At 41.7% G+C, this 27,887-nt stretch overlaps 1 pseudogene; it reads left to right on the top strand.

Moving 5' to 3' along the window:
* Nucleotides 1–27,887, top strand: part of LOC115777480 (cadherin-12-like) — a 98,957-nt pseudogene that overhangs the window by 20,654 nt on the left and 50,416 nt on the right.

Below are 27,887 nucleotides of genomic sequence, written 5' to 3'. Positions count from 1 at the left end.
TGCACGCTTGAGGTGGAATGTAAACAGCAACAAGCACAACTGATGAAAACTCCCGCGGACAATAAAACGGTCTACAGTTCAAGAAAAGCGATTCCAGATTAGGGCTGCATATTCTCATTAACACTGTCACATCTGTACACCAGCCTTGGTTGATATAAAAGCAAATTCCGCCGCCTTTTTCCTTACCGGAAAGCTCCGTGTTGCGGTCCGCTCGGTGGAGATGAAAGCCGTGCAAGCAGAGCGCGCTGTCCGGGACAGAATCAGTGAGCCAGGTCTCAGTGAAGCACAGTACAGCAGAGAGAGAAAAGTCTTTGTTGGTACGGTTTAGCAGTCAAAGTTCATCCATTTTGTTTCGTAAAGAGCGAAGATTTGTCATATGGATGCTGAGTAGCGGTGTACGAAGTCCGCGCTGTCGGAATTTGACGAGCGCTCCAGCACGCTTCCCACGTCTGTGCATCCGCCTGCGTCTGCTCAGGAGCGCAGCCGCTCCGCTGACCAAAATGTCCAAAAAACTGTCCGAAAATGAAAAATCAGGAAATATACCTGGTGGCATAAGCTGCCTAATGTTCCGCAGATCTTCTGCACTGTATTGGAGTGTGTTTGGATCACATGTGCCATAACAAACAAACAAAAACAAACAAAGCACTACGGAGCTCCTAACCAGTGTCGCCATCTGCGGCGCCATCTTGGAAGATGTAAATGCACAAAAGAGTAAATGAGTAACTTGTATTTTATGTTGCATGGGCAAACCAATAAGTTTAAAAAAATTTTTTTTTAGTTCTCTATATTTTGCTTTGTAGCAGAGCAGCAGCTCAAAGTTTGGTACTTTGTTTTGGGTCTCAGATTCGGCTGTTTCACAAAGTATTTGCATGAACTGTTTTTTTCTAATGTTTCTTTTGAAGGTTTCACTAAAACCGAGTTTCTCATGTAGACTTTTCTTAAAGTTTAACAACAGTTTTCTGGAAAAATGACCTCTAATAATTTGCAAAAAAATACTTCAACCTGGGAGTTTCAAGGCGTCTATTATGCTGGCTTTGTTTATTTATTATTTATTTTTAAAGCAATAAACTCCTGACTCCCTTTTTTTCTGTGATTTTTAAAGTTTTTTTTCTTTTTATCCATCTGTGGTTGGCTTATCTCTCATATGTATCGGAAGCGAAACCTTCCTTCCGAGAATTTTTGACCAGCACACCTTATACAACAACCATATCAGTCCAAATTAAAGGAAAGAAAAAGAAGAGGAAAAACTTAGAGCTATAACTCTCATCCACACGCACGACTTCTGTCTCTGACTCTCACTTAGATTCACACACACACATCCTTGAGATAAAAATGCACACACACACACACACAGCAATGCTAAAACCTTGGCGCCATTCTCTTTTCCGTTTTTCTTCCCCACACATAATGACACACACACACACACACACAGCTATGGCATTACAGCTAATATTGACCAGTGGAAATTGTCCTATTCCTCTAAACTGTGTTCCTTTTTAAACAACAAATGACAACATACTTTGCAAAGAAATTCACCTCTAAATATTTTGTCCTTATTTCCTATTTCTCTCTGAAACACACATGACAATACAAATACACAGCAGCACTCAGTCACACAGACAGACACATGGAGGCCTCCTTACACACACACAGACACACATTCAAGCATCCATCAGTTTTTTTCAATATTCATTATTGTTATAGATTTTTCTTTCCCAAGTGACCTAATTTTGGGATTGCTTAATTAGTTTCTGACCCAAAGATCAACTTTTACCTGATTAAGATGGAGAGATTTCTCCTTTAAACTTAGCTTTCAGCTTAATATCTGTGTTTGGGAGTTTACACTAAAATAATTTTACATCACCAGTTATTTTCACCCTCTTTTTAATTGGAGCCCCTTTTCTACACCCAGTGTCATCAGTCATTTTTTCAGTCAGTCAGTCAGTCCAAACTGCAAGAACAAAAACAATATTAGCAAGGTACCATTCATGTTTTTTCTTTTTTTAGGATTTTTATTTTCATTGCAAAACTCTTTTTTCTCTTTATCTCTTTACTGCTTCATTTCTCTGTATTCTTTTACTTTTTCTTTATTCTCTTTTACGTTTTATTATACAAATCTCTTGAGGCTTTTAAAGGGTTTTAGTTGCTTTTATGGATTTCTGAAGTGAAGATTCCTATCAAAGAACCATATAACGATAAGCTGTTACTCTCATCAACTTCTACCAGGAGTGCTATGTCTTTACGCGCTAGACCAACCTGTCTATACCGGGAGGACATTGGTAAAAGCAGATGGCCAGTTCACTTCAGAAAAACCAAAGGCCCTCTAAACCTAAAAACCCCCTGAGAAGGGCACTCGTTCGGTCCGCTGGCCAGACGGCCCATGGGCTCATCACCGTCCGACTCATTTTGCCTATATTTCTTTATTCGTTTAAACTCTTATTCTTTTCACTCTTTTCTTTAACTCTTTTAAACTCTTTTTTTTTCTCTTAAACCCTTATACCTGTGTGAAATGGCTCGAATTACACCTTACTCCTGTCATACCACCAGTGACAATTATAATTTGATACAATTCAATATGCAGATATTTAGAAAAGGTCTCTGCCAACCTTTAGGTGGAGATCTCCTGGTCACTGATAGTCTGGAAGTCAGTACTGTCACGAGGAACCTTGAAGCGGCGATTATCGGTGGCCAAATTCACTCCTTATTCCCAAGAAACTCAAGAACAAATAAAAACATCTGAAAATCAAAAACATTCCTGTTCGATCACGTCGGGGTCACCAATTGAAGGAATTTAAAATAATAAGAGTGTGTGTGCTGCTGTTTAAGCTTTTAGGTTTCTGCATGTTCGTTTCTCGAACAGGAATATGACATACAAACAAATGGAATAAGGAGTCCAAATATTAAATTTAATAAAGCCATTTCCAAACAGTTTACAGATTAATCCGGGTCAGAACTGCATACCATACTCGTGTGAGATGGCATGAAGTACTGGCGCTTTCTAATTCAAGTTACAGTTGTCATATAGTCACAGCATATCAGTCTTGATTACATCATTTACAAAACAGAATGTGGAAAACAGATCATTTCAACAACAGGGTGACCTCGAAGTCTCCATATCTATCATTGTGTAGTCTCCATCAGTGTGGCTCATTGTACAGTCAGAACACAAAGTTCATGATGACACAGAACATTATAAGCTTCTGTATTTTTAATCAGTTAAGTTATTTTCCAGACAAATTTCTCGGGGAAGTAAACGTACATAAGTAAATGTATGTAGCATATATCATATTCCAACAGTATACACTTATTTTATTTTTTACAGTGTATATATATTTTTATATATTCCGTTTATTTTATATTTTTAGGAACTGTGACTTTCTACAGCGTGGCACTGAGCAGGAGTGGCCCTCCAATCTCATTATACATTCTGTATAATGACAATAAAGGCATCCTATTCTAGTCTATCTGTAGAAACACATCGTTTCTGGTCAAAAACAACCAATCAAAGCCAGGAAGAGGGTCTTAGCACTGTCAATCACTCCTCGTGTACATGCTGCTCAATGTACTAATGGCGGAGAAAAAACTTACTGTTCCAGGAAAACTGTTTTTCTGCCATCATCTTCTTGACAGGCTCTACTGTCTGGGACAAGCTGTAATATACCAGAGAGCAAGGGGGAGAGTGTGAGCAGATTGTACACAAGAATGATTCATGATGCTAAGACCCTCCTCCTGGCTCTGATTGGTTGTTTCTGACTGAGCTGTGTATTTCTGCAGTTGGCACTGGGAGCACTGCATCCAATAAAAGCAAGGATGTAAACAAATAAATATATTCTGGCAATTTATTGATATTTCCACAGTTGTGGTCTTGAATGGTCTTGAAATAAAATCCCGAGTGCTCAGTGACTGAGACCGAAACAAGACCGAGACATCAAAAAGTGGTCTTGAGGCCCAGACTGGTCTCGAGTACTACAACACTAGTTAGAATAGAATAGAATAGAATAGAATAGAATGCCTTTTATTGTCATTATACAGGATGTACAATGAGATAGGAGGGCCACTCCTGTTCAGTGCCATGCAATAGAAAATCAAATTCTCTAAAATAAAAAATAAAAATATTATAGTCTAGTATAATCAAGAAATATACAGAAAATAAACAATGTATAAAATATACAAAAAATAGAATGTATAAAAATATATACATACATTGGTGCATCTGTACATTGTAAGAAAAGTAAATAAGTGCATACATATAAAAATGAAGATGATGAATTTTGCACTAGTGAATGAATACTGGATATTACCAATAGAGGAATGTTAGATATTGTTCAGTATGAATAATATAATATTGCACAGAGATGTGGGTGTTGCACAGTTACAGTGGGTGAGTGTGTGAGTTCAGGGTGGTGATTGCTCTGGTGAAGAAACTGTTCCTGAGTCTGTTTGTTCTGGCTTTGATGCACCTGTAGCTCCTGCCAGAGGGCAGCAGGTCAAACAGGTCAAAGCCAGGGTGTGAGCTGTCCTTGATGATGTTCCTGGCTCTGCTGATGCAGCGTGAGGTGTAGATGTCCATCAGGGAGGGGAGAGGGCAGCCAACGATTCTTTGTGCTGTCTTGACTACCCTCTGAAGCCTGACCCTGTCTGCCTCAGTGCAGCTGCCGTACCATACTGTGATACAGTACGTCAGCAGGCTCTCAATGGATGAGCGGTAGAAGGTCAGCAGCAGGTTTGAATCCAAGTTGTTCTTCCTGAGGACCCTCAGGAAGTGAAGTCGCTGCTGAGCCTTCTTGATAACAGCTGTGATGTGATGTGGACATTTGGACAGTTATATAGTTTGCTGTCATGAGACTTCAGCTGTATGGTTAGCTTCTTCAGACTTATTAGCTACCTTTTGAACAGTAATTGTGTGGCTGGTGGTGGTTCTTGTAACTGCCATCTGCACCCATGTAAAGACATATTAACTAAATACAAAATCAACATTAAGTAGTAAAAACATCATAGTATTTGTTGTATACATTACTTCACACATTACTTAATAAATACAAATAAATAAATAAAGCAAAGCTCAGAAGGAAACAGTGTTGTATCATGACTGATTGTTTTCGCAGTTTGAGACAAATTAACACACATCACACTGGGGAGTCACATGCCTTCCTGTTTGTTTCCTCTGCAGCTCCACACAGACATGGATCATGGAGACAGTGCAGTGAAATATACACTCTCAGGTGAAGGAGCTGGGTCCATCTTCACCATTGACCAAATTACAGGAGATATACATGCATTGGTGGGGCTTGACAGGTCAGTACCTATCACTGTCACTATCACTGTTGCCATGGCAGTTGATGCTGATAGCTTTAAAAAGAAACCTGAAACAGTATCTGTAACCAGAGGAAACACGTCTTCCCATTTCCTCAATTGTTTTCTCAGGAGTGCCGATGGGTAGGGAAAAAAAGAATAAAAAAGTAATTGGAAAACTGGGGTCACATAATCTGTCAGCACAAGATGAGAAAAAATATCTCTATATTGGATATCAATATATTAGATGTTGTTTAATATACAGGGTTTAAAGTTGATTACTCTTGTGTATGAAATATCAGGATCTTACTGGTCTTCTGTTTTGATTGGTCTTTGTATTGGTGAACCTGGTTGTTTACACCTTATTTTTCTTATTATATTTAAAGACGTTTGTTTCCATGTCATCATTTATTCCTTTGTGAGGTCTGACACAGTTTTAAATGTACTATATGTGAACAGATTTAGGTAAGAAAAATGAATCCTGGATATGTGCATAAAACTTGTACATTTATGAGATCACAGACCTGGAAAGAAACCACCACATGGAGATAGCTGGGCCTACCAAGGAGCTTGAGTAACAATGCCCTCTATGGAAGAACCTGCAAACTGAAAGCAGTAGTGGAAGAGGCAGATTACCACCTTCACCATTTTTTAATGCTTGTTGGATAGTGGGTGACCTGCTGTGTGTTTACCTGTTCTGTTAAAAGTGTTCATGTTATGAGGAAAAAAAAAAAGAAAAGACGGCATTTCTCTATATATGTTATAACTAACAAATGTGTATGTATTTACTCTGAGAGCCTTAATAAATATAGCTTATTTAAAAAAAAGAGAGTTTTTCCATCCCATGTCACCAGGTGCTTCCTCGTTGGGGATCATCTGACTGTTGGGGTTTTCTTTGAAGTATTGTAGGGTCTTTACCCTACAATATAAAGCACCTTGAGATGTTCTTGTGATTTGGACTGTAAACATAACAATGAATTGAATTAACCTAGTTCTGAACCAGGTGAGAGCAGCTGATGAGAAGAGATCCAGCAGCAGTGGGAATGAGACACTAAGGTGCCTCGGCAGACAACTCAAATTTTCCCAGCATGTCGCCAAGATCACCCTCAGACCTGACATCGTCTTGGTGTCAGTGGCAACAGTGAACATTATCACACCAGAGCTCACCATGCTGTGTCAAGAGTGGATGGAGGAAGCCTTTGAGCAGAAGAAGGAGAGGAATCAATACCTAGTCTGACTTCCTCAGACAATGCTGGAAGGCAAGATGCCTGCCTGTAGAGTTATGGTGCAGAGGCTGCTCCCACACACGAGGTTTGCTTCAGCCACTGCCCAAGCTGTGTTCCACTTGGCCTGTCAGTACCCTCAGCTGCCTCCGGAGTCTCACAGGCTAACCAAGCCTGATAAGACTCCTTCTTCAGTTTGATGGCTCCCTTCACCTTCGGTGACCACCATCTGCTTCGAGGATTACGACAACGACAGGCACTAACCACCATGCAGCCACAGCTCTGAGCAGCAGCCTCAACAATGGAGGTGCAGAACATGGTCCATTTGGGCTCAATGTCCACAGCCTCCCTCAGAATGCTGTCGAAGTTCTGCCGGAGGTGGAAGTTGAAGATCTCCTGTACTGGGGCCTCTGCCAGACGTTCCCAGCACACCCTCACAATACGTTTAGGTGCGCCAGGTCTGTCCAGTATCTAGTGTGGTAGTCAAGACCACCTAACCTGAGACCGAGACAAGACCAAGACCAGAGGGTATCGAGACCGAGACAAGACCAAGACTTTTAGGGTCCGAGACCAGTCGAGACCAAGACCGAGGGAGGGCGAGACCGAGACAAGACCAAGACCAGTGCCTGACGCTACATGACCCAATAAAATGTGAAACATGATCAAAATCACTTCTCAAATTGATCTGAAAGATCCACATTTCCATAAAATCATCCTGATATTAAACACTCACAGCTCAAATAAATATAACCATCTTTATTTAATCCTCCTGGGTGACTTCAATCATTTATCACAGAATGTAAAACAATTATTCATAGTTCATCACAATAGTCTTAACTTTTCTCTGCCTTTCATAAACAATGCATAAAGTTATGTTGTTTTTAAACCAACAATCTTTGTAAAAATGGGTGCTTTTTCAAAACCACATAGCTAAATGTGTAATACTGAAAAAATGTCAAACACTCATCAACAGTGAGAACTAAAGCCTCTAATCTTATACAGATTAAAGCTGCAGGATGTAACTTTTATAAAAAATCTGGTTTTTACATATTTGTTAAAACTGTCATGACAGTATGAGACCGATAATCTGTGAAAAAAATGGAGCTCCTCCACCTCCTCCCTGAACCGCTCCCAGTCAAAACCAACCAATCAGAGCCAGGAGGAGGGTCTTAGCACTGTCAATCACTCCTCGTGTATGCTGCTCAAAGTAGTTGTGTGCGATACTTCATAATTTGGTATCGATCCTATGCCAAGTAAACACAGGGCCATTATCACCAATACTGATACCGATACTTTTTAATAATTATGAAGAATTTTCATGAAGTTTAACTGGTTTGAGATTTTTTTCCTTTGGATCATTAATTAGTTAAAACCCAGGACAGAACTGGGCAAAGTTTATATGTAAGTAGAAAATACTTTATCAAAATAAAAGTTATTGTTCTGAAACAATAGAACATTAACAAAACAATTTTCCCCATAAATTGATGTCTGGATTTTTTTTTTTTTTCATAAATTAAGTGTACAAAATCATCACTCAAGAACAAATGCAAACTTTTTTCCCAGTGGATCGTTCAGAAAGTATAATACAAAAATTTAATAAAAAATGTCCCTTCATTCACTAATTTTCTACAAATTTAAATTTACATTTGATTTAAATGTTTCATAGCAAAATCCTTTTTTATTTTCCCAAATAAAATATGTTATGCATCACATGACACAGCACAGAGCAAAGTGCTCTGTGCTGTGACAGGAGCAACACTTAGACAGTCAGCTCGCATCTTTGATGAAACCGCAGCACTGCATACAGGAGAGAAACTGAAGCCAAAGTATCGATCTCATTACACTGATATTGATCAATACCAATATCAGTGGCATCCATATTATCGATATTAGGATCAATCTGCCCACCACTAGCTCAATGTACTAATGGCGGAGAAACAACTTACTTACTTCTCTGCCGTTACCATTGGTGGTGGCCATGGTAACTTCAGGGTTCTAGCAAGAAATATTTCTCACCCTAGCGCTAATGCTAATTCTAATTAGTAAGCTAATGCTAACCGCTAAATGCCGCTCCAACTTGTTAATTGAGTGATGGGGCCTAAGATGTAACTGGAAAGCAGCAATCAGTAATGTTTGTTCTGTTTGTCTTCTTGGATGGGTGTTCTGTTAACTGTAATTTCCCCATTGTGGGATCAATAAAGTATCATCATCATCATCATCAGTTTTTTTGGACGTGTAGTTACATTTCTCGAGGTGCATGTCAGGTTTGGTTCAGAGAGGATTTTCAGTTATGCACAAAGGATCAATGCAGAACTCTAAATCAGGCCTTATTAGATCGATAGAATGATAATTTTTGCATATAATCCAGAAAAGTTACATTTATACATCAAGCATTTAATGTGTCCCAGAGTGCCGTTTCCTTCCACTGTGTTTGCAGAAATCACATAAAAAAATACACAACAAAAACATAATCCAGATTCCTCAGCTGCTAAAAGCATTTCCTACATTTGAATATCAGCCACCATATTGTGAGCATAAACTATCACGTTTGTAATGCAACAACAGGAAGTGACATCATCTTGCTGGGAACTGTAGTTTTTTTATTCTTGAAGGCCTCTCACAGCTCTACTGGTGCTGAAAACTAATGTTTGACTATGGCTTTCTGAATACAAGTAGGGCTGCAACTATCATTTATTTTAGTAATCAAGTATTCAATTGATTACTCCATCAATTAATCAAGTAATTGGATAAGAAATAATTTTTCATTTTAACAGTTCATCAGCATATTTTAACTTCCGTACTGCAGATGTTTCTCTGTGTGAAACAAACAGGGTGGATGGAGCAGCTACAAAGTTCTCTGTTCTTCATGTTGCTGATCAGGTGGTTGATAAAAACATTTTGATGGATCCCCTCTGTACTGAAGGGGGGGGGGGCACCGAACGATTGCTAGTGCTAATGCCCCCCCCCCTTTCCCCAGTACACTGTGGTTATAGGTCTGTTCTGGTGGCTACAGCTGACATACAGAAAAAATAACAGCTGACATCCTCTGAACAACACGCGCGCACATTCAAACACGCGCACTCACAGCACAGAGAAGTGGGGGCGTGGAAAAACATCTCAGCGATCCACTCGTGTTAAAGGGTAGTTTTTGTTCTTTTCCAAATGACGGAAATCTGTTACAGTGATGTTGAACTAATGTGGAGGAAATGCTCCGCTTACACAGAGACACCTGAGCTGCAGAGTTGAAACCAAACATCAAAGCAACAAATTTGTGTCGAGGATTTTTAATAATCAAATTGAGTTACTCCAAGAATTATTGCAGCCCTAAAACTTGCATTAAATTTTCAGTTTGTGTATCAAATACATGAAGGATGGTATTTACCTTTCATGCTGGGATTTTTTTGTTGAATCGTGAGCCTGAAATTTTCCTTTGATCTTCATTTTCCCTCTTACTTCTCTTCGTGTTCATGCCGGTTGTTATTTCGATTTATGCAGCACACGCATGACCATTGTGAGATCAAACGTGCACATTGTGAATGAAACTGTCCGTGCTCTGTGGTAGATTGCAAACTGCAGTGAAATGATACAGGCGTAAGCAGCGATAATAGCAGCGACCTAGCCGGAGCGGAGTCTGCGAGGTGCTCCTTTGAGAGGCAGAGGAGCACAATCTTTGTTGGATTTGAATCCAATTTTGTATCCAATAAAAGCAAAGATGTTAACAAATAAATTGGACAGTAATCTGGCAATTTAGTGATATTTCCAGAGCTGTGGTCTTGACCGCAAGTCCGCAAGGTCCGAGTCCATGACAAGACTGAGACCATCAAAAAGCGGTCTCGAGACCAAGACCGATCTCGAGTACTAAAAGACTACCAGTATCCTCCCCCGCCACCTGATCTAGCTCACCACCAGGTGGTGCTCAGTTGACAGCTCAGCTCCTCTCTTCACCCGAGTGTCCAGAACATACAGCCGCAGATCTGATGATACGATTACAAAATCGATCATCGACCTGCGACCTAGGGTGTCCTGGTGTCGCATGCATTTATGGACATCCTTATGTTTGAGCATGGTGTTTGTTATGGACAAACTGTGGTTTGCACAGAAGTCCAACAACAAAACACCATTCGTGTTCAGATCTTGCAGGCCGTTCCTCCCAATCACGCCCCTCCAGGTTTCACTGTCATTGCCCATGTCAGCATTGAAATCCCCCAGCAGAACGATGGAATCACTGGATGGTGCACCCTCGAGCACCCCGCCCAGCGACTCCAAAAAAGATGGGTACTCTGAACTGTCATTCAGCACATAAACACAAACAACAGTCAGGACCTGTTCCCTGGCCCAAAGGCGCAGGGAAACAACCTTCTCACCTACCGGTGAAAACTCCGACATACAGGAGGCAAGCCAGGAGGATACAAGAATACCCACTCCAGCTCGCCACCTCTCACCCAGGGCAACTCCAGACTGGAACTCCAGACTCCAGACAGTCCAGCCCCTCTCCAGGAGACTGGTTCCAGAGCCCAGGCCATGTGTTGAGGTGAGCCAAACTATATCTAGCTGGTATCTCTCAGCCTCACACACTAGTTCAGGCTCCTTCCCCAGCAGAGAGGAGCCAGTTGAGGTTGCTTGGGCATCTGATTACGATGCCTCCTCAGTGCCTCTTGGGTGAGATGTTCCGGGCATGTACCACTGGGAGGAGGCCCCAGGGTAGACCCAGGACACGCTGGAGAGATTATATCTGTTGGCTGGCCTGGGAACACCTTGGGGTCCCTCCCGATGAGCTGGTGGAGGTGGCTGGGGAGAGGGAAGTCTGGGCTTCTCTGCTTAGGCTGCTGCCCCTGAGACCCGGCCCTGGATGAGTGGAAGAAAATAGATGGATGGATGGATGGATGGATGGATGGATGGATGGAATGTGAGTGGTACAGTTTAAAGAGAGCAGATCCGTGAGCATGTGCTGAGTCTGAGGCTTGATCAACCTCAGCTACATCACCTGAGCGAGGGTGTCTGACATTTGATTTTTGTGACTGTTTCACAAGATGCTATGTGTTGGAACCATTTTCATGTACAGTAGATTTATATAAATGAAAATAATTCAGGGAAAATAAATCAGTAGCACTCTGTTAAACACAACAAGGTGTGGTGTGTTTGTGTGAACCCATTTGAACCTAAAGGTTTTGAAATAAACCAATATCAAAGGAATATTGAGCCATGGCCTTTCATAAACAATCATTGCAATATTACAATATATTTCATAGCAAAAAGTGATCATAACTGAATATAAAGTGATAACATTAATAAATACAAATATATTTCATATAAAACCCAGTTATCTAAATTGTACCATTCAATACATTTATCATTTTAATGTCTTCTGTACTGTCCTGCCCCAACGCCTTGCCAGGGTCGACAGCTGGTTAACTCCTCTCCAACAAACCACACAAATGACAGGTTCCAGTTAACTCTTTATGGTAAGTTGAAGTAGGGTAAAACTGTGAAACAAAATACAATTCCATTCAGAGGGCGATTTGACAGTGCTATAGAAAATAGCTTAGAAGCTAGATTAGCTTAATCAACAAATAACAAATATAGAACTCTACTAAAAGTTAGCAGGGCTCTAAACTAGGTGGATTAACATTTATCTTGTTTTATATGCATATAATTAATACAACATACCGACGATGCCTTCAAGGGCTGACTTGAGACTCAACAGACAGAAATCGCGCATCAAGCTTGTTTTCCCGCACAACAATGTCCACTGCTCATGACGTCATCAGTCGATGCCGCAAGCATAAAAACACTACCCTTGTTCCCCAGTAGATGGCAGCAAAGGAACATAAAAAACTTATAAACACCAAATTTCTCAGCAAAGAAAACAGGAGGAAAACATCAAACAGAACACTCCCCGCCTGATACCCAGGGGGTTTCACACTTTTCTTTCCTTTACCTACGTTATCCTAAACATTAAAATAGGCTCAGTTATGCATTCATTTAACCTTAAGAAACCTTCTCTTTACTTAACACTTGAAACATTGCACACTTATTAATCTAGGGAAATCAGCAGGACCAGTTCATTAACAGGTCTGAGAAGCAGTTTGGTTCCGTCCTTCCTGACGATTCTCAGCTGAACCTTGCGTACTCGTCCATCTTTGCTGGGGTACACCTCTGTGATGATGCCAAGAGGCCAGTCATTCCTTTTGCAGTGAATGTCCTTGAGAAGCACTACACTCCCTTCTTTGAGATTGGGGTGGTCGGATGACCACTTCCTGCGGGGCTGTAGTGTCGCCAGGTACTGCTTGCGCCACCTGTCCCAGAAAGTGTTAGGCAGGCTTTGAACTCCACTGCTCCACAAGCGCCACTGCTGCTTGTGTAAGTCCTTGTGGTCAAACTCGCCAGCTGGAGGTGGGCAGGGGCCTACCTTTTGAGTCAGCAGTGATGCGGGTGTGAGGATAAAGGGATCTCTTGCTCTCAGCGTGTCCTCCCCTTGTGCGACGTGCAGCAACAGCCCAGGGCCCGAACACGTCCATGCCAACATTAGTAAAAGGTGGCTCAGTGCTGAGTCTGTCGGGTGGCAGGTCAGCCATCTTTTGAACTTCACATTTTCCTCTGAGTTTGCGGCAGACAAAGCATTCAAAAATTACTTTGTTTACGACTCTTTTGGCACCCAGTATCCAATAGCCAGCAGATCGGATGGCGCCCTCAGTAAAGTGGCGTCCTTGGTGTTGTGACTGTTCATGAAAGTGACGCACAATGAGGGTGGCTACATGGTGACCTCCAGGCAAGATCAGCGGTCTCTTCTCACTGGGTTCTAGATCGGCAGCTGTGAGACGTCCTCCGACTCTCAGCGAGCCTGCTTGGTCAAGAAAGGGATCCAAGGACCAGAGAAGACTGCCCTTTGGAATGTTTGTGTTGGATGAGAGGCACTCTAGTTCTCTCTCAAAGGTCTCCTGCTGGACTGTTCTAATGATGACTGTTGTGCTCTGGTTGAGAACATCCACTGTTGCAGGTGTGCAGCAAAGATGCCATCCCTGACACTGTTCACTATTCTTGTCTTTCCTGAAACACTGAAGGATGTGAATCAGCACACCAACAGCCCTTGTGAGAGAACTCCAGCGTGAAAAGCGACTGAAACGCTGTGAACCAAGAGTTTTGAACACTGTCGTAGACAGTGTGGTCACTTGCGGCCGGATTTCAGGATCTCGTTCTGGCTGTGAGAGTTCAAAGGACTGTTCAACAGGCAGCATGTCAACAGGCTGAGACAAGAATGCTGGTCCAGTAAACCACATTGTGTCTTTCAGGCGGTTTGCTGGAACCGACCGTGTTGCAATGTCTGCAGGATTGTGTTGAGTGTCTACATACCTCCACTGTTGTGGCAGTGTGCTTCGCCTGATGCGCTGAACTCGGTTGCTCACGTACACATAGAATCTTCTTTTCTCATTGAAAATGTACCCGAGTACAATTCTGCTGTCTGTGTAGAATGTGACTGCATCAAATTTGATGTCGATTTCAGACATGATGGCTTCAGCCAGATTCACTGCCATGACTGCTCCACACAGCTCCAAACGGGGTATGGTGTGTTCTGGGCGTGGTGCGAGTCTCGCTTTGCTTGCGATCAGTCCTGTACGGCATTGACCATCTGCACCTACAGTTCTTAAATAAGCAACCGCAGCAACTGCCCTTTCTGATGCGTCTGAAAAGACACAGAGCTCAATTCGTTCAGCTGCAGACAAGGATATGCGGGTGTAGGCTCTGGGAATTCTTAATTTTTCCAGTTCTTGAAGAGAATCTCTCCAGCTGTCCCACAATTTCTCCTTTTCTGCAGGCAGAGGAGCATCCCAATCAGGAGAGTCGGTGGCGAGTTCGCGGAGCAGAGCCTTTCCTTGAATTGTCACAGGAGAGACGAATCCAAGAGGGTCATATAAGCTGTTCACTGTGGAGAGGACTCCCCGTCGGGTGAATGGCTTCCTCTCATCCTCCACCCGGTAAGTGAAACAGTCTGAATCCAGGTCCCAGTGTAGACCAAGGCTCCTTTGCACTGGTAGACTGTCAGCAGCCAGGTCGAGGTCCTTTAAGTCAGTGGCACGATCTTCACAGGAGAAAGCCTGCATGACCTCTTTGTTGTTCGAGGCTAGCTTGTGCAGTCTGAGATTGGAGCCTGCCAGCATGCTTTGAGTCCTTTTAAGCAGACCGATCACCTGTTCAGCTGTAGGTAGGGATTTCAGTCCATCATCCACATAAAAATCTCTGCCCACAAATCTCTGTGCATCTTCTCCATATTCACTCTGACCTTCCAGAGCTGCACGCCTGAGACAGTAAATAGCCACAGCTGGGGAGGGGCTATTTCCAAACACATGAACATTCATGCGGAATTCTGCGACCTCTTTCTCTGGGTCATTGTCCTTGAACCAAAGGAACCTGAGGAAGTTGCGGTCCTCAGGCCTGACCTTGAAGCAGTGGAACATCTGCTGTATGTCCACAGAGAAGGCGACATTCTCTTTTCTGAAACGAAGGAGAACGCCCACCAGGCTGTTGTTGAGATCTGGTCTGGTTAGGAGCACTTGGTTTAGAGACAGGCCATTGTGCTGTGCGCTGGAGTCAAACATGACTCTTATCTGAGAAGGCTTTTTCGGGTGATAAACTCCAAAGCACGGTAGGTACCAGTGTTCCTCTCCGGGTTTCAGTAGGGGAGCTTCTTCCGCGTGCCCGCTCTGAAAGATCCTTTCCATGAACGTAATGAACTGCTGTTTCATTTCAGGTCTCCTTTTGAAGGAGCGCTGCAGCGAATTGAGGCGTTCCAGCGCCTGGGCACGGCTGTTGGGCAGCCGTGGTCGGGGAGCTCTGAAAGGAAGAGGAGCCACCCAGCTGTTTCCCTCGTCCTTGTAGACTCCATGGTCCATGATGCTCAGAAACTGCATGTCCTCTATGGACGGTGCCTCTGTGTCATCATCCTTTGTTGTCTGAAACGCATCACTGTCCAAAGTGTTCTGTATTGCCTTTGCATGACTGCCTCCATGCAAAATGAAGTGTGAGAAGGGTTCAGTGACACAGTATCTCTCCTTCACCGTGTAGCTGTTTGGGCATGGCTGAAAGAGAGAAGGGCGTCCGTTTCTCAGCACATTGGTGTAGTAGGAGTGGACAAGCGGCGGCTTGTGCATGTCCCCAATACACACATCACCCACAATCACCCAACCCAGATCCAGTTTTTGGGCGTAGGGTGCATTGTGTGGGCCGTTCACCTGTCTTCTTACCTTGTGGGCTCTGATTATGTCCCTGCCCAACAACAGCAAAATGGGGGCTTGTGGGTCGAGATTGGGGATGTGCTTTGCGAGATGTCTCAAATGGGTGTGGCTGGAGGCGACCTCGGGTGAGGGAATTTCCCTCCGATTGTTTGGGATTTCGTTGCATTCAATCAATGGTGGCAGTGACAGCACAATGCTGCCATCCACAGGTTCCACCATGAAGCCACATGCCTGTCTACCTTCAGTCTCTATTGTTCCCGCACATGTTTTCAGGGAGTATGGTGAGGGCTGTCCTGAAATATTGAAAATACTGAAAAACTCTGTTCGTACAAGTGATCGGTTACTTTGATCATCTAAGATGGCATACATACGGACTGCAGCATAAGAGTGGTTGGCTGGGTATACCTTTACCAGACATATTTTCGAACAGGAGCGCCCTGACATGTCCTTTCCACACACCTTGGTGCATGTGGCCGAGACAGGAGTCTCCCCGCCATTCTCAGGTGCAGGGTTCTCTGAGCTGCTGCCTTTCAGTGCTGGGCCAGGGTGTAGCGCTGCAACATGCATGTTGCTTCCACATTCTGTGCAGCTTACCTCATCGTTGCAGTTTCTTGCCAAGTGTATGGCTTTGCAGCACTTGTAGCACACTCCATGTTTCTTTAAGAGTGCCTTTCTTTCCTCTATGGGCTTATCTCTAAATCCACGGCATTTGTGGAGAGGGTGGGGCTTGTTGTGCAAGAGACAACGTTTCGCTGGGTCCTCTCTGCTGGTGGACTTACTTGCAGATGGGGAGTCAGAAGGTGTTAGTGAGGTATCAGGAGACACTCCTGTCTTGAGAACAGCTACTGCCCTCTGGCTCTCTAACTTTGATGCAGGCTTGTGATAACCAGACTGTTCATTGCTGGATGCTGCCAGCATGAAGCCAGGATCATTTCGCATCCTTGCCTGCAGGCACACAAAGTTCACAAAGAAGCTGAATGGGGGATAGGTGACCCTATGTTGTTCCTTATAATTAAAACCTAATGTGAGCCACTTCTCTTGCAGGTAGAATGGCAGTTTCTGCACAATAGGGTTAATCCCGCGGGGTGTGTCTAGATAACTGAGGCCGAACAGGTCCCCATCAGCCTTTGCTGCCTGTATTTCCATCAGTAAGTCCCCCAGCTCTCTTAGTTTGAGCTCATTCTTGTTCTGCACTTTGGGAAAGCTTTCCAGCCTTTTGAACAAGGAGTTTTCAATTACCTCAGGTGCACCATAGTACTCATTGAGCCGATTCCATACAGCCCTGAGTCCATGTTCTGGGTGATTCACGTGAACAGTTCTTATGCGTCTAGCATGTTCGGATGAGTCCTTGCCTAACCATTTTACAAGAAGGTCAAGCTGCTCACTAGCTGAGAGGCTGAGGTCTCTGATAGAATTCATAAAGGATGCTTTCCAAGCTCTAAAGCATTCAGGACGGTCATTAAACTGCACAAGCCCAGTGGAGATAAGCTCACGCCGGGCCATAAATCTGACAAGGTCTGATATTCCTCTGTTTTCATCAAACTGAGCATGTACAGGGCTTCTTTGTTGGTGAGCAACACTGGGTAGTAAGTGGGAATTGTCTAATGGTTGGTTATATGCAGTGTCACTGTAGTCATTTCCTAAAGGCTTCTGCATTATTTCAGGGCGAGGTGTCGTTTTAGGCACATAGTCAGTGTGCTGTGATTGTGGCATTATGTGGTTCTGCTGATGGGGTAATTCACTCGCGGTGTGGTAAGAGGCAATGGGATGGGCATATTCAGGGGTCTGAATGTCTGGGATGCTGGCGGGAGTGCTTTCTAATAGCTCTGCTGGAGAGTATTTATCTGCTCCCTCAACATAGTCCTTTGTGCGTACCTTTGAATTCTCGGTTGGCACATCAATGTCGCTGAAAACCTGCTTGAATTCTTCTTGCACTGCTGCCTCTAGGACGTCTGCTTTGGCCGCTGTAGCTGCAGCTTGTTTTTCGAGGCGGACTCTATTCAGTGTCATTTCCAAACGCTTATTTTCTAATTCCAATTCTGCTTGCTTTAATTTCAGTTCATTCTCTTTTGCAGCAAATGCCACTTCAGTCCTTGCAGCCTCTGCTTCTGCCCGCGCCTGAGCAGCAGCTAACTTGCTAGCAGAGGAGCTTGAAGACCTTTTAGATGAGCAGGCTGCATCTGATCTGGTTTTTATGGATCGTGTGGTCGAAGCTTTTTCCGACATCTTGACGCTGATTTTAATCGTACTTGCTTGAAAAGACAATCCAGTTACTGTGATTCTGTCAGGTCCGTCACTCACACGGTGTCGTTCTGTCCTCCAGTTGCGAAAATCAGCCCGCCAGAAGACGTCGTTTTACTGTACTGTCCTGCCCCAACGCCTTGCCAGGGTCGACAGCTGGTTAACTCCTCTCCAACAAACCACACAGATGACAGGTTCCAGTTAACTCTTTATGGTAAGTTGAAGTAGGGTAAAACTGTGAAACAAAATACAATTCCATTCAGAGGGCGATTTGACAGTGCTATAGAAAATAGCTTAGAAGCTAGATTAGCTTAATCAACAAATAACAAATATAGAACTCTACTAAAAGTTAGCAGGGCTCTAAACTAGGTGGATTAACATTTATCTTGTTTTATATGCATATAATTAATACAACATACCGACGATGCCTTCAAGGGCTGACTTGAGACTCAACAGACAGAAATCGCGCATCAAGCTTGTTTTCCCGCACAACAATGTCCACTGCTCATGACGTCATCAGTCGATGCCGCAAGCATAAAAACACTACCCTTGTTCCCCAGTAGATGGCAGCAAAGGAACATAAAAAACTTATAAACACCAAATTTCTCAGCAAAGAAAACAGGAGGAAAACATCAAACAGAACATCTTCTGTTTCTGAAGCTTATCCTGCTCTTGGTTATGTTGCGATAGGAAGTTTGTTACCAAAGAGATATCTGGTTCTGTATAACAGTACAACTATTTACAGAACAATCAGGTGTCACAATAAGAAGCCACATAAATTATTTGTGACACTCCAAAACCAGTTCCTGTCCAAGACCAGTGATGTCAGTAACTGTTACTTAGTAACACATTACTCTAATCTGACTACTTTTTCTCTTGAACGAGTAATCTAACGCATTACTATTTGCAGTCCAGTAATCAGATTACAGTAACTTATCCAAGTCACTGTGTGTTACTATTTTTGTCATTTTCCTCAGTACAAAGATATATTATTGCTTTCTTCTTAAATCTCGGGGAGTGACGTCTGGCAGATGCAACAATTGCGTCTCGTTTTCAGCATGAGAACAACAACAGCACAGCAACACAAACGTAACAATGGACGGAGGAGAGAGATGCGCGTTTTCTAGTCGAAATACAGGCACTATTGTGAGTTTGTGTCAGCTAAAGATGACAATGTCAAGGTTAGTTGTGCACTCTGGTGCGCACTGGTGTCAAAGTGCTTCAAAAACACTACGTCAGATTGGAAGAAACATCTGGAGTCATGGCGCAGTCACACTTACAGAGGATTACCGCCACGACAGGTGGTGTGAAGCAGTCTCCTGGGGGGCCTCCTGCAGCTAATGTAGGAGACCCCCAGCCCCCAAACAACAAAATCTGGACTTCAGTACAAACCAGTAAGTGGGTGGGTGGGGGCTGAAGAAGTTAGTCAGACAGTACGTAGTAGAGGAAATGCTGTCCTTAAACACTGCTGACTTGCCCTTGTTTCATGCCTCCGCACATGGCGCCCTCCGTGGCAGACGTGTTTGCGACACGCTCCCTACACCAATTGTATTTGTTGTTTATTCTAGTGCTAGTTTGTGTGGCTAATATTCAGTGCTTGTACTCAAGGATCACGTACAGCAGAGAAACACTATTGGACATTGGAAAAGTTTCCCATGGGCTTAGCTTAGACCTTTTGGACCATAGCCTTCTTCTGTGTTTGGATCATGCCAGCTCCAGCCAGCAGGCCGTAACACCACGATCACGCTCAGGCAGGCAGAGCAGCCGACAACGAGCGCATCCAAGACGGAAGCGTGGCAAGAGAGGAGGGCTACATGCTAAACTAAAGGCTAGAGCCACACGACCACCATTGCCTAGCCTTTTGGTAGCTAATGTCCGCTCTCTCGAAAACAAGATGGACGAGCTGAGAGCTAGGACAATAGCTCAGCGGGAGATCAGGGAGTGCTGTGCTCTGATCTTCACGGAAACCTGGATCACTGCAACTACGCCGGACTCGGCCATTCAACTACAGACCCACTCAGTGCACCGCGGAGACCGCACATCTGCCTCGGGTAAAAACAAAGGTGGCGGTGTATGTGTTTATGTCAACAAGCGATGGTGTGTGGACGTTCAGGTGGTGGAGAAACACTGTTGTACTGACATCGAAGTGTTGATGGTGAAGTGCAGACCCTTTTATTTACCGAGGGAGTTCAGTGCTGTGTTAATGCTGGCTGTTTATATCCCGCCGCGAGCCGATCGGACCACAGCGCTAGGAGTACTGCACGACATCATCAGCAAACATGAGACCGCCCACCCAGATGCTGTGTTTGTTGTTGCCGGGGATTTTAACAATTGCAGCCTCAGGACTGTTCTCCCTAAGTTCCATCAACATGTGAGCTTTCCCACAAGGAATAACAACATTCTGGATCACGTGTACAGCAATGTGAAGGATGCATACAAGGCTGTGCCCCGCCCACATTTTGGACAGTCCGACCAAATTTCTGTGTTCCTCTATCCAAAGTACAGGCAGCTCCTCAAACAAGCCCCCCCAGCAATTAAAACCATTAAAGTTTGGAGTGAAGAGACTGATCTGGTGCTTCAGAACTGCTTTAATGCCACAAACTGGGATGTGTTTAAGAATGCTGCTCTGAGAGAGGACAGTTCTGTGGATTTAGAGGAATATGCATCAGTGGTTACCAGTTATATCAGCACATGCATTGATAATATTGTCCCCACCAAATGCTGCAAGATATATCCCAACCAGAAACCATGGATGAACTGTGAGGTACGCTCCATGCTGCATGCACGCTCAACTGCATTTGCCTCTGGTGACACGGAGGGCTACAGAAAGACCAGATATGACCTACGTAGATCCATCAGGGAAGCCAAGAGGCAGTACAGACTGAAGCTGGAGGGATATTACAAACACTCTGATTCCCGACGCATGTGGCAGGGCTTGCAACACATCACTGACTTTCAGCAGAGGAACAGCAGGATCACAGCCTGCAACAACGCCCTACCAGATGAGTTGAACCAGTTCTATGCTCGCTTTGACACCCTCAACTCCATCCAACGTAGAGAGATTCTACTACCGGAGGCAACACAGAGCTCTTCACCCACTGTAACATCGACTGAGGTGTGCAAGGCCCTGAGGAGGACCAACCCCCGAAAAGCACCTGGCCCCGACAACATCCCTGGACGTGCTCTGAGGGTCTGCTCTTCAGAGCTGGCTGAGGTTTTTACAGATATTTTTAATTTGTCCCTCTCCCAATCATCTGTGCCCACATGCTTCAAGTCCACCACTATAGTGCCCCTCCCCAAGAAAACCAACACAACCTCTTTGAATGACTATCGTCCCATTGCACTCACTTCACTTGTAATGAAGTGCTTTGAGAGGATGGTCATGTCCCATATTAAAGGATCCATTCCGGACACATTAGATCCCCTGCAATTTGCATACCGTCAGAACCGTTCAACTGATGATGCTGTTAATGCAGCCATCCATACAGCCCTCTCACACCTTGAAAATAAGGACACTTATGTTCGAATGCTGTTTATAGACTACAGTTCAGCTTTCAACACTGTCATCCCAAGCAGGCTGGTTGAAAAGCTGTTCACCCTCGGAATACCACCCTCCCTCTGCCGCTGGGTCTTGGACTTCCTTACAGACAGACCTCAGGCAGTCAGAGTTGGTACCAGGACATCAGAAACAAAGACAGTGAGCACTGGGACCCCACAAGGCTGTGTGCTTAGTCCTCTCCTGTACACCCTCTTCACCTACGACTGCATCCCCTCCCAAAGCAACACCTCCATCGTCAAGTTTGCTGACGACACCACCGTCATTGGGCTGATTACTGGGGGAGAGGAAGCAGCTTACAGGGAAGAGGTGGCCCAGCTGGTGTCCTGGTGCCAGGAAAATAATCTCTCCTTAAATACAGAGAAGACTAAGGAGATGATTATTGACCCGAGGAAGAGAAGAGACCAGCATGCTCTATTATTCATCAACGGGACTCAGGTGGAGATAGTGAAGACTTTCAAATTCCTTGGCACCCACATCAGTGAAGACCTCACCTGGACCTACAACACAACACAGACTGTCAAGAAAGCTCAGCAGAGACTCTTCTTCTTAAGGAAACTGAGGAAATTCGGATTATCCCCAAGCTCCTCAGCAACTTTTACAGATGCACTGTGGAGAGCATCCTGACAAACTCCATCACGGTGTGGTATGGAAACTGCACCAGTCAGGACAGGAAGGCTCTCCAGCGTGTCATCAAAACAGCACAATTCATCTGTGGAGCTGGCTTCCCATCACTACAGGACACTTAAAATACCCGGGTAATAAAGAGGGCACACAACATCATCAAGGACCGTACCCACCCACAGCACACACTGTTCACACTCCTGCCGTCTGGCAGACGTTACAGGAGTGTAAAAGCAAGAACAACCAGACTAAAAAACAGTTTCTATCCACAGGCCATCAGGCTGCTGAACCACTGACTGATTACCAAACTGTGATTACCTGCCTTTCTTTCATCTGTATATATCTGTATATATTGCACTTGCTTTATTATTTATTTATTTTTATTTTCTACTTTTACTTTCCTAATATACTAGTTCTTAAATTTTATTTTAACTTAGTTGCTTATTTCAATTGTTTGTAAAGCAGTCGCTAGTAAGAATTTCATTGCTCAGCATAACCACAGTGTTTTGCGGTGTACATGACAATAAACTTCTTGAATCTTGAATGGTTGTCATTTTTATGTTGAGGCAGTGGGGGTGCTGCCGATGTTATGCCAAAAAATGACTGCCTGTATCTAAAAGGCTGTAAATGACTTGCTGACCTATAATCTGTGAAGCATATATAAAACATGTCTCTCATGAATGATATCAGGTCATTTTGAGTGAGAAACAGCATTTCTGTCACAAGGTAGAAGCTGCAGTCAGTTTTTGGCAAAGTGACTTTTATATATTTGATTTTTTTTTTAAGGTAAAAACTGTCTGACATTAAAAATGTCTTTTTAAACAGAAATCTGTCTCAGAAAGCTGCAGAAATCACAACAAATATAACATCACAGTTATATAAAGATATTTGAAGTGGCCAAAAATCACTGGATTGATTATAATGTAGGTACAATAACATAGACTCCTAAAGATTGTTGAAAAACAGGTTATTTCTGCATTTTGTAAATAAGCCCTTCATAAATCATGCTGACTGCACTCTATTAAATACATTACACTTAAAAACACACAGAAACATCTGAATCACTTTATGTCAGACAATCACTTTTTGGCACAACACCGGCAGCTGTTGATGTAACTAATAAAGTAACTTGTAATCTAACTTAGTTACTTCTAAAACTACTAAACTAGGAAATGGCAAAACTCAGTGAAAACTAAACAAAGCGCTGGGCACACCGCCCAGGACCATGACAAGATCTGAATGGTGCACCCAGCATCCACCAATCCACATGAGCTGGGCTGACTGTGGCTCAGGAGGTACAGCAGGTCATCTACTAATTGGAAAGTTGGTAGTTCAGTCCCTGGCTGCTCCAGTCTGCATGCCAAAGTATCCTTGGAATTTTTTATTACATCTAATAATCTGATTTTCTGTAATAGTCTGTATGAGCATTGACACAAAGTGACACACTAAATGCAACTCACCACCATGAGACTCACAGCCTGACTACATAATCCTAACTGCTATCAGTTAAGCATGTTATTGTTAAATGTGTATTTTATGTGTGTGAGTGTAATACTTTATGGTTTACAGGGAGGAAAAATCGTATTACACACTGAAGGCCCAGGCTGTTGACATCCTCACAGGCATCCCTCTTGAGCCAGAGTCCGAGTTTATCATTAAGGTGCAGGACATTAATGACAACGAGCCTCGGTTCCCAGATGGACCCTATACTGCCATCGTCCCAGAGATGTCCCCAGCAGGTGAGACCGATATTGATACTGATGACTGATGACTGATACAGGCTAGGACGCATGGATGCCAAAGCTATGTAAATGAAAGGCTGCACACTTCATCAGGAAAATGTAAAGTACACAGTGCACAAAAACAGCACACTGAGATGCCTTTTAACTATTTGAATAATAAAAGGCAATTACAAGCAGGGAACATCTGTGGAGCTGGAATCACAAAATGTTTTAGCACACAAAATAATTCAGAAACACAAACCTTTGGGTGTATTAATAAATTCATTAGAATTACAGATGGCTGGAGTGTATTTCAACTTTCCTGTTGAAGAAATGAATATACAAGAAACCAATGATGCAGGCATTTCCAAACCAAAGGAACTGCATCAGTTGGAAAGGATCCATGTGAGAAAGAAAGAAAGAAAGAAAGAAAGAAAGAAAGAAAGAAAGAAAGAAAGAAAGAAAGAAAGAAAGAAAGAAAGAAGGAAAGAAGAAAGAAAGAAGGAAAGAAAGAAAAAAGTAAAGAAGCAAAGAAAGAAAGAAAGAAAGAAGAAGGAAAGAAAAAAGAAAGAAAGAAAGAAAGAAAGAATGAAAGAAAGAATGAAAGAATGAAAGAAAGAAAAGAAAGAAGAAGAAGGAAAGAAAGAAGAAAGAAAGAAAGAAGAAAAGAAGGAAAAAAGAAAGAAGAATGAAAGAATGAAGAAAGAAAGAAGAAGGAAAGAAAGACAGAAGAAGAAAGAAAGAAAGAAGGAAGAAAGCAAGAAGGAAAGAAGGACGGAAGGAAAGAAAGAAAGAAAGAAAGACACGAAGAAGGAAAGAAAGAAAGAAGTAACGACAGCAAGCACCGAAGAAGAAGAAGGAAGAAGACAGAAAGAAAGAAAGAAAGAAGGAAAGAAAGAAAAGGTAAAGACGCAAAGCCAGAAAGAAAGAAGGAAAGAAGGAAAGAAGAAAGGAAAGAAAGAAAGACAGAAGAAAGAAGGAACGAAGGAAATAAGAAAACAGACGTAAAAAAAGAAAGAAAGAAGCAAGACAAGGAAAGAAAGAAAGGAAAGAAGGAAGAAAGAAGAAAGAAAGAAATAATGAAAGAAAGAAGAAGAAAAGAAAGAAAGAAGAAAGAAAGAAAGAAGAAAAAAAAAAAAAAAGAAAAAAAAAGAAAAGGTGGAAAGAAAGAAAGAAAGAAAGAAATAATGAAAGAAGAGAAGGAAATAAATAAAGAAAGAAATAATGAAAGAGAAAGAAGGAAAGAAAGAAAGAAAGAAAGAAGAAGGAAAGAAAGAAAGAAAGAAAGAAATAATGAAAGAAGGAAAGAAAGAAAGAAGGAAAGAAATAATGAAAGAAGGAAAGAAAGAAAGAAAAATGAAAGAAAGAACGAATGAAAGAAGGAAAGAAAGAAAGAAGGACAGAAGGAAAGAAAGAATGAAAGAAGGAAGGAAAGAAGGACAGAAGGGAAGAAGGGAAGAAATAATGAAAGCAAGAAAGAATGAAAGAAGGAAAGAAAGAAGGAAAGAAGAAAGAAATCAAATCAAAGAAGGAAAGAAGGAATGAAAGAAAGAACGAAAGAAGAAAAGAAAGAAGAATGAACGAAAGAAAAAATGAAAGAATGAAAGAAAGAAAGAAAGAAAGAAAGAAAGAAAGAAAGAAAGAAAGAAAGAAAGAAAGAAAGAAAGAAGAAGAAAGAAGATGAAAGAAGGAAAGAAAGAAAGAAAGAAAGAAAGAAAGAAAGAAAGAAAGAGGAAAAGAAAGAAAGAAAAAATAATGAAAGAAGGAAAGAAAGAAAGAATAATGAAAGAAGGAAAGAAATAAAGAAAGAAAACATAAGAAAGAAGGAAAGAAGAAAGAAAGAAAGAAGGAAAGAAAGAAAGAAAGAAGAAATAATGAAAGAAGGAAAGAAAGAAAGAAGGAAAGAAATAATGAAAGAAGGAAAGAAAGAAAGAAATAATGAAAGAAAGAACGAATGAAAGAAAGAAAGAAAGAAAGAAAGAAGGAAAGAATGAAAGAAAGAAAGAAAGAAAGAAAGAAACAAAGAAGGAAAGAAGGAAAGAAAGAAGGACAGAAGGAAGAAAGAATGAAAGAAGGAAGGAAAGAAGGACAGAAGGGAAGAAGGGAAGAAATAATGAAAGAAAGAAAGAATGAAAGAAGGAAGGAAAGAAGGACAGAAGGCAAGAAAGCAAGAAAGAAAGAAAGAAAGAAAGAATGAAAGAAGGAAAGAAAGAAAGAAAGAAAGAAAGAATGAAAGAAAGAAAGAATGAACGAAAGAAAAAATGAAAGAATGAAAGAAAGAAAGAAAGAAAGAAAGAAGGAAAGAAAGAAAGAATGAAAGAATGAAAGAATGAAAGAAAGAAAGAAAGAAAGAATGAAAGAAAGAAAGAAAGAAAGAAAGAAGGAAGAAAGAAAGAAAGAAAGAAGAAAGAAAGAAAGAAAGAGAAAGATGAAAGAAAGAATGAAAGAAGAATGGAAGAAAGAAAGAAAGAAGGAAGAAAGAAAGAAAAGAAAGAAAGAAAGAAAGAAAGAAAGAAAGAAAGAAGGAAAGAAAGAAAGAAGTAAAGACGCAAAGACAGAAAGAAAGAAGGAAAGAAGGAAAGAAGAAAGAAAGAAAGAAAGACAGAAAGAAAGAAGGAAAGAAGGAAATAAGAAAGAAAGAAGTAAAAAAAGAAAGAAAGAAGCAAAGACAGAAAGAAAGAAGGAAAGAATGAAAGAAAGAAAGAAATAAATAAAGAAAGAAAGAATGAAACAATTACAGAATTAAAGAAAGAAACAAAGAAAGAAAGAAAGAAAGAAAGAAAGAAAGAATGAAAGAAAGAAAGAAAGAAAGAAATAATGAAAGAAGGAAAGAAATAAGAAGAATAATGAAGAGGGAAAGAAAGAAGAAATAATGAAAGAGAAAACGAATGAAAGAAAGAAAGAAAGAAAGCAAAGAAAGAAAGAAAGAAAGAAAGAAAGAAAGAAGAAATAATGAAAGAAGGAAAGAAAGAAGGACAGAAGGAAAGAAAGGATGAAAGAAGGAAGGAAAGAAGGACAGAAGGAAAGAAGGTAAGAAATAATGAAAGCAAGAAAGAATGAAAGAAGGAAAGAAAGAAGGAAAGAAGGAAAGAGAAAGAAAGAAAAAGAAAGAAGGAAAGAAGGAAAGAAAGAAAGAAAGAAAGAAGGAAAGAAAGAAAGAAGAAAGAAAGAAAGAAATAAAGAAAGAAATAATGAAAGAAGGAAAGAAAGAAAGAAATAATGAAAGAAGGAAAGAATAAAGAAAGAATAATGAAAGAAGGAAAGAAGAAAGAAAGAAAGAACGAAGGAAAGAAAGAAAGAAATAATGAAAGAAGGAAAGAAATAAAGAAAGAAATAATGAAAGAAAGAAAGAAAGAAGGAAAGAAAGAAAGAAAGAAAGAAATAATGAAAGAAGGAAAGAAAGAAGGACAGAAGGAAAGAAAGAATGAAAGAAGGAAAGAAAGAAGGACAGAAGGAAAGAAGGTAAGAAATAATAAAAGCAAGAAAGAATGAAGAAGGAAAGAAAGAAGGAAGAAGGAAAGAAGAAAGAAAGAAAAAGAAAGAAGGAAAGAAGGAAAGAAAGAAAGAAAGAAGGAAAGAAGGAAGAAAGAAAGAAGGAAGAAGAAGGAAGAAAGAAGGAAGAAAGAAAGAAAGAAAGAAGAAAAGAAGAAGAAAGAAAGAAGAAAGAAAGAAGAAAGAAAGAAAGAAAGAATAAAAGGAAATAATGAAAGAATGAAAGAAAGAAATCATGAAAGAAGGAAAGAAATAAAGAAAGAAGGAAAGAAAGAAAGAAATAATGAAAGAAAGAAAGAATGAAAGAAGGAAAGAAAGAAGGACAGAAGGAAAAAAGGAAAGAAATAATCAACGAAAGAAAGAAGGAAAGAAAGAATGAAAGAAGGAAAGAAAGAAGGACAGAAGGAAAGAAGGTAAGAATAATGAAAGCAAGAAAGAATGAAAGAAGGAAAGAAGGAAGAAAGAAAGAAAGAAAGAAAAAGAAAGAAGGAAAGAAGGAAAGAAGAAA

The sequence above is a fragment of the Archocentrus centrarchus genome, unplaced genomic scaffold (assembly GCF_007364275.1).
Source record: "Archocentrus centrarchus isolate MPI-CPG fArcCen1 unplaced genomic scaffold, fArcCen1 scaffold_54_ctg1, whole genome shotgun sequence".
Classification (NCBI taxonomy): Eukaryota; Metazoa; Chordata; class Actinopteri; order Cichliformes; family Cichlidae; genus Archocentrus; species Archocentrus centrarchus.
The sequence above is the reverse complement of the archived record's forward strand: the minus strand, read 5'-3'. Positions and strand labels throughout refer to the sequence as shown.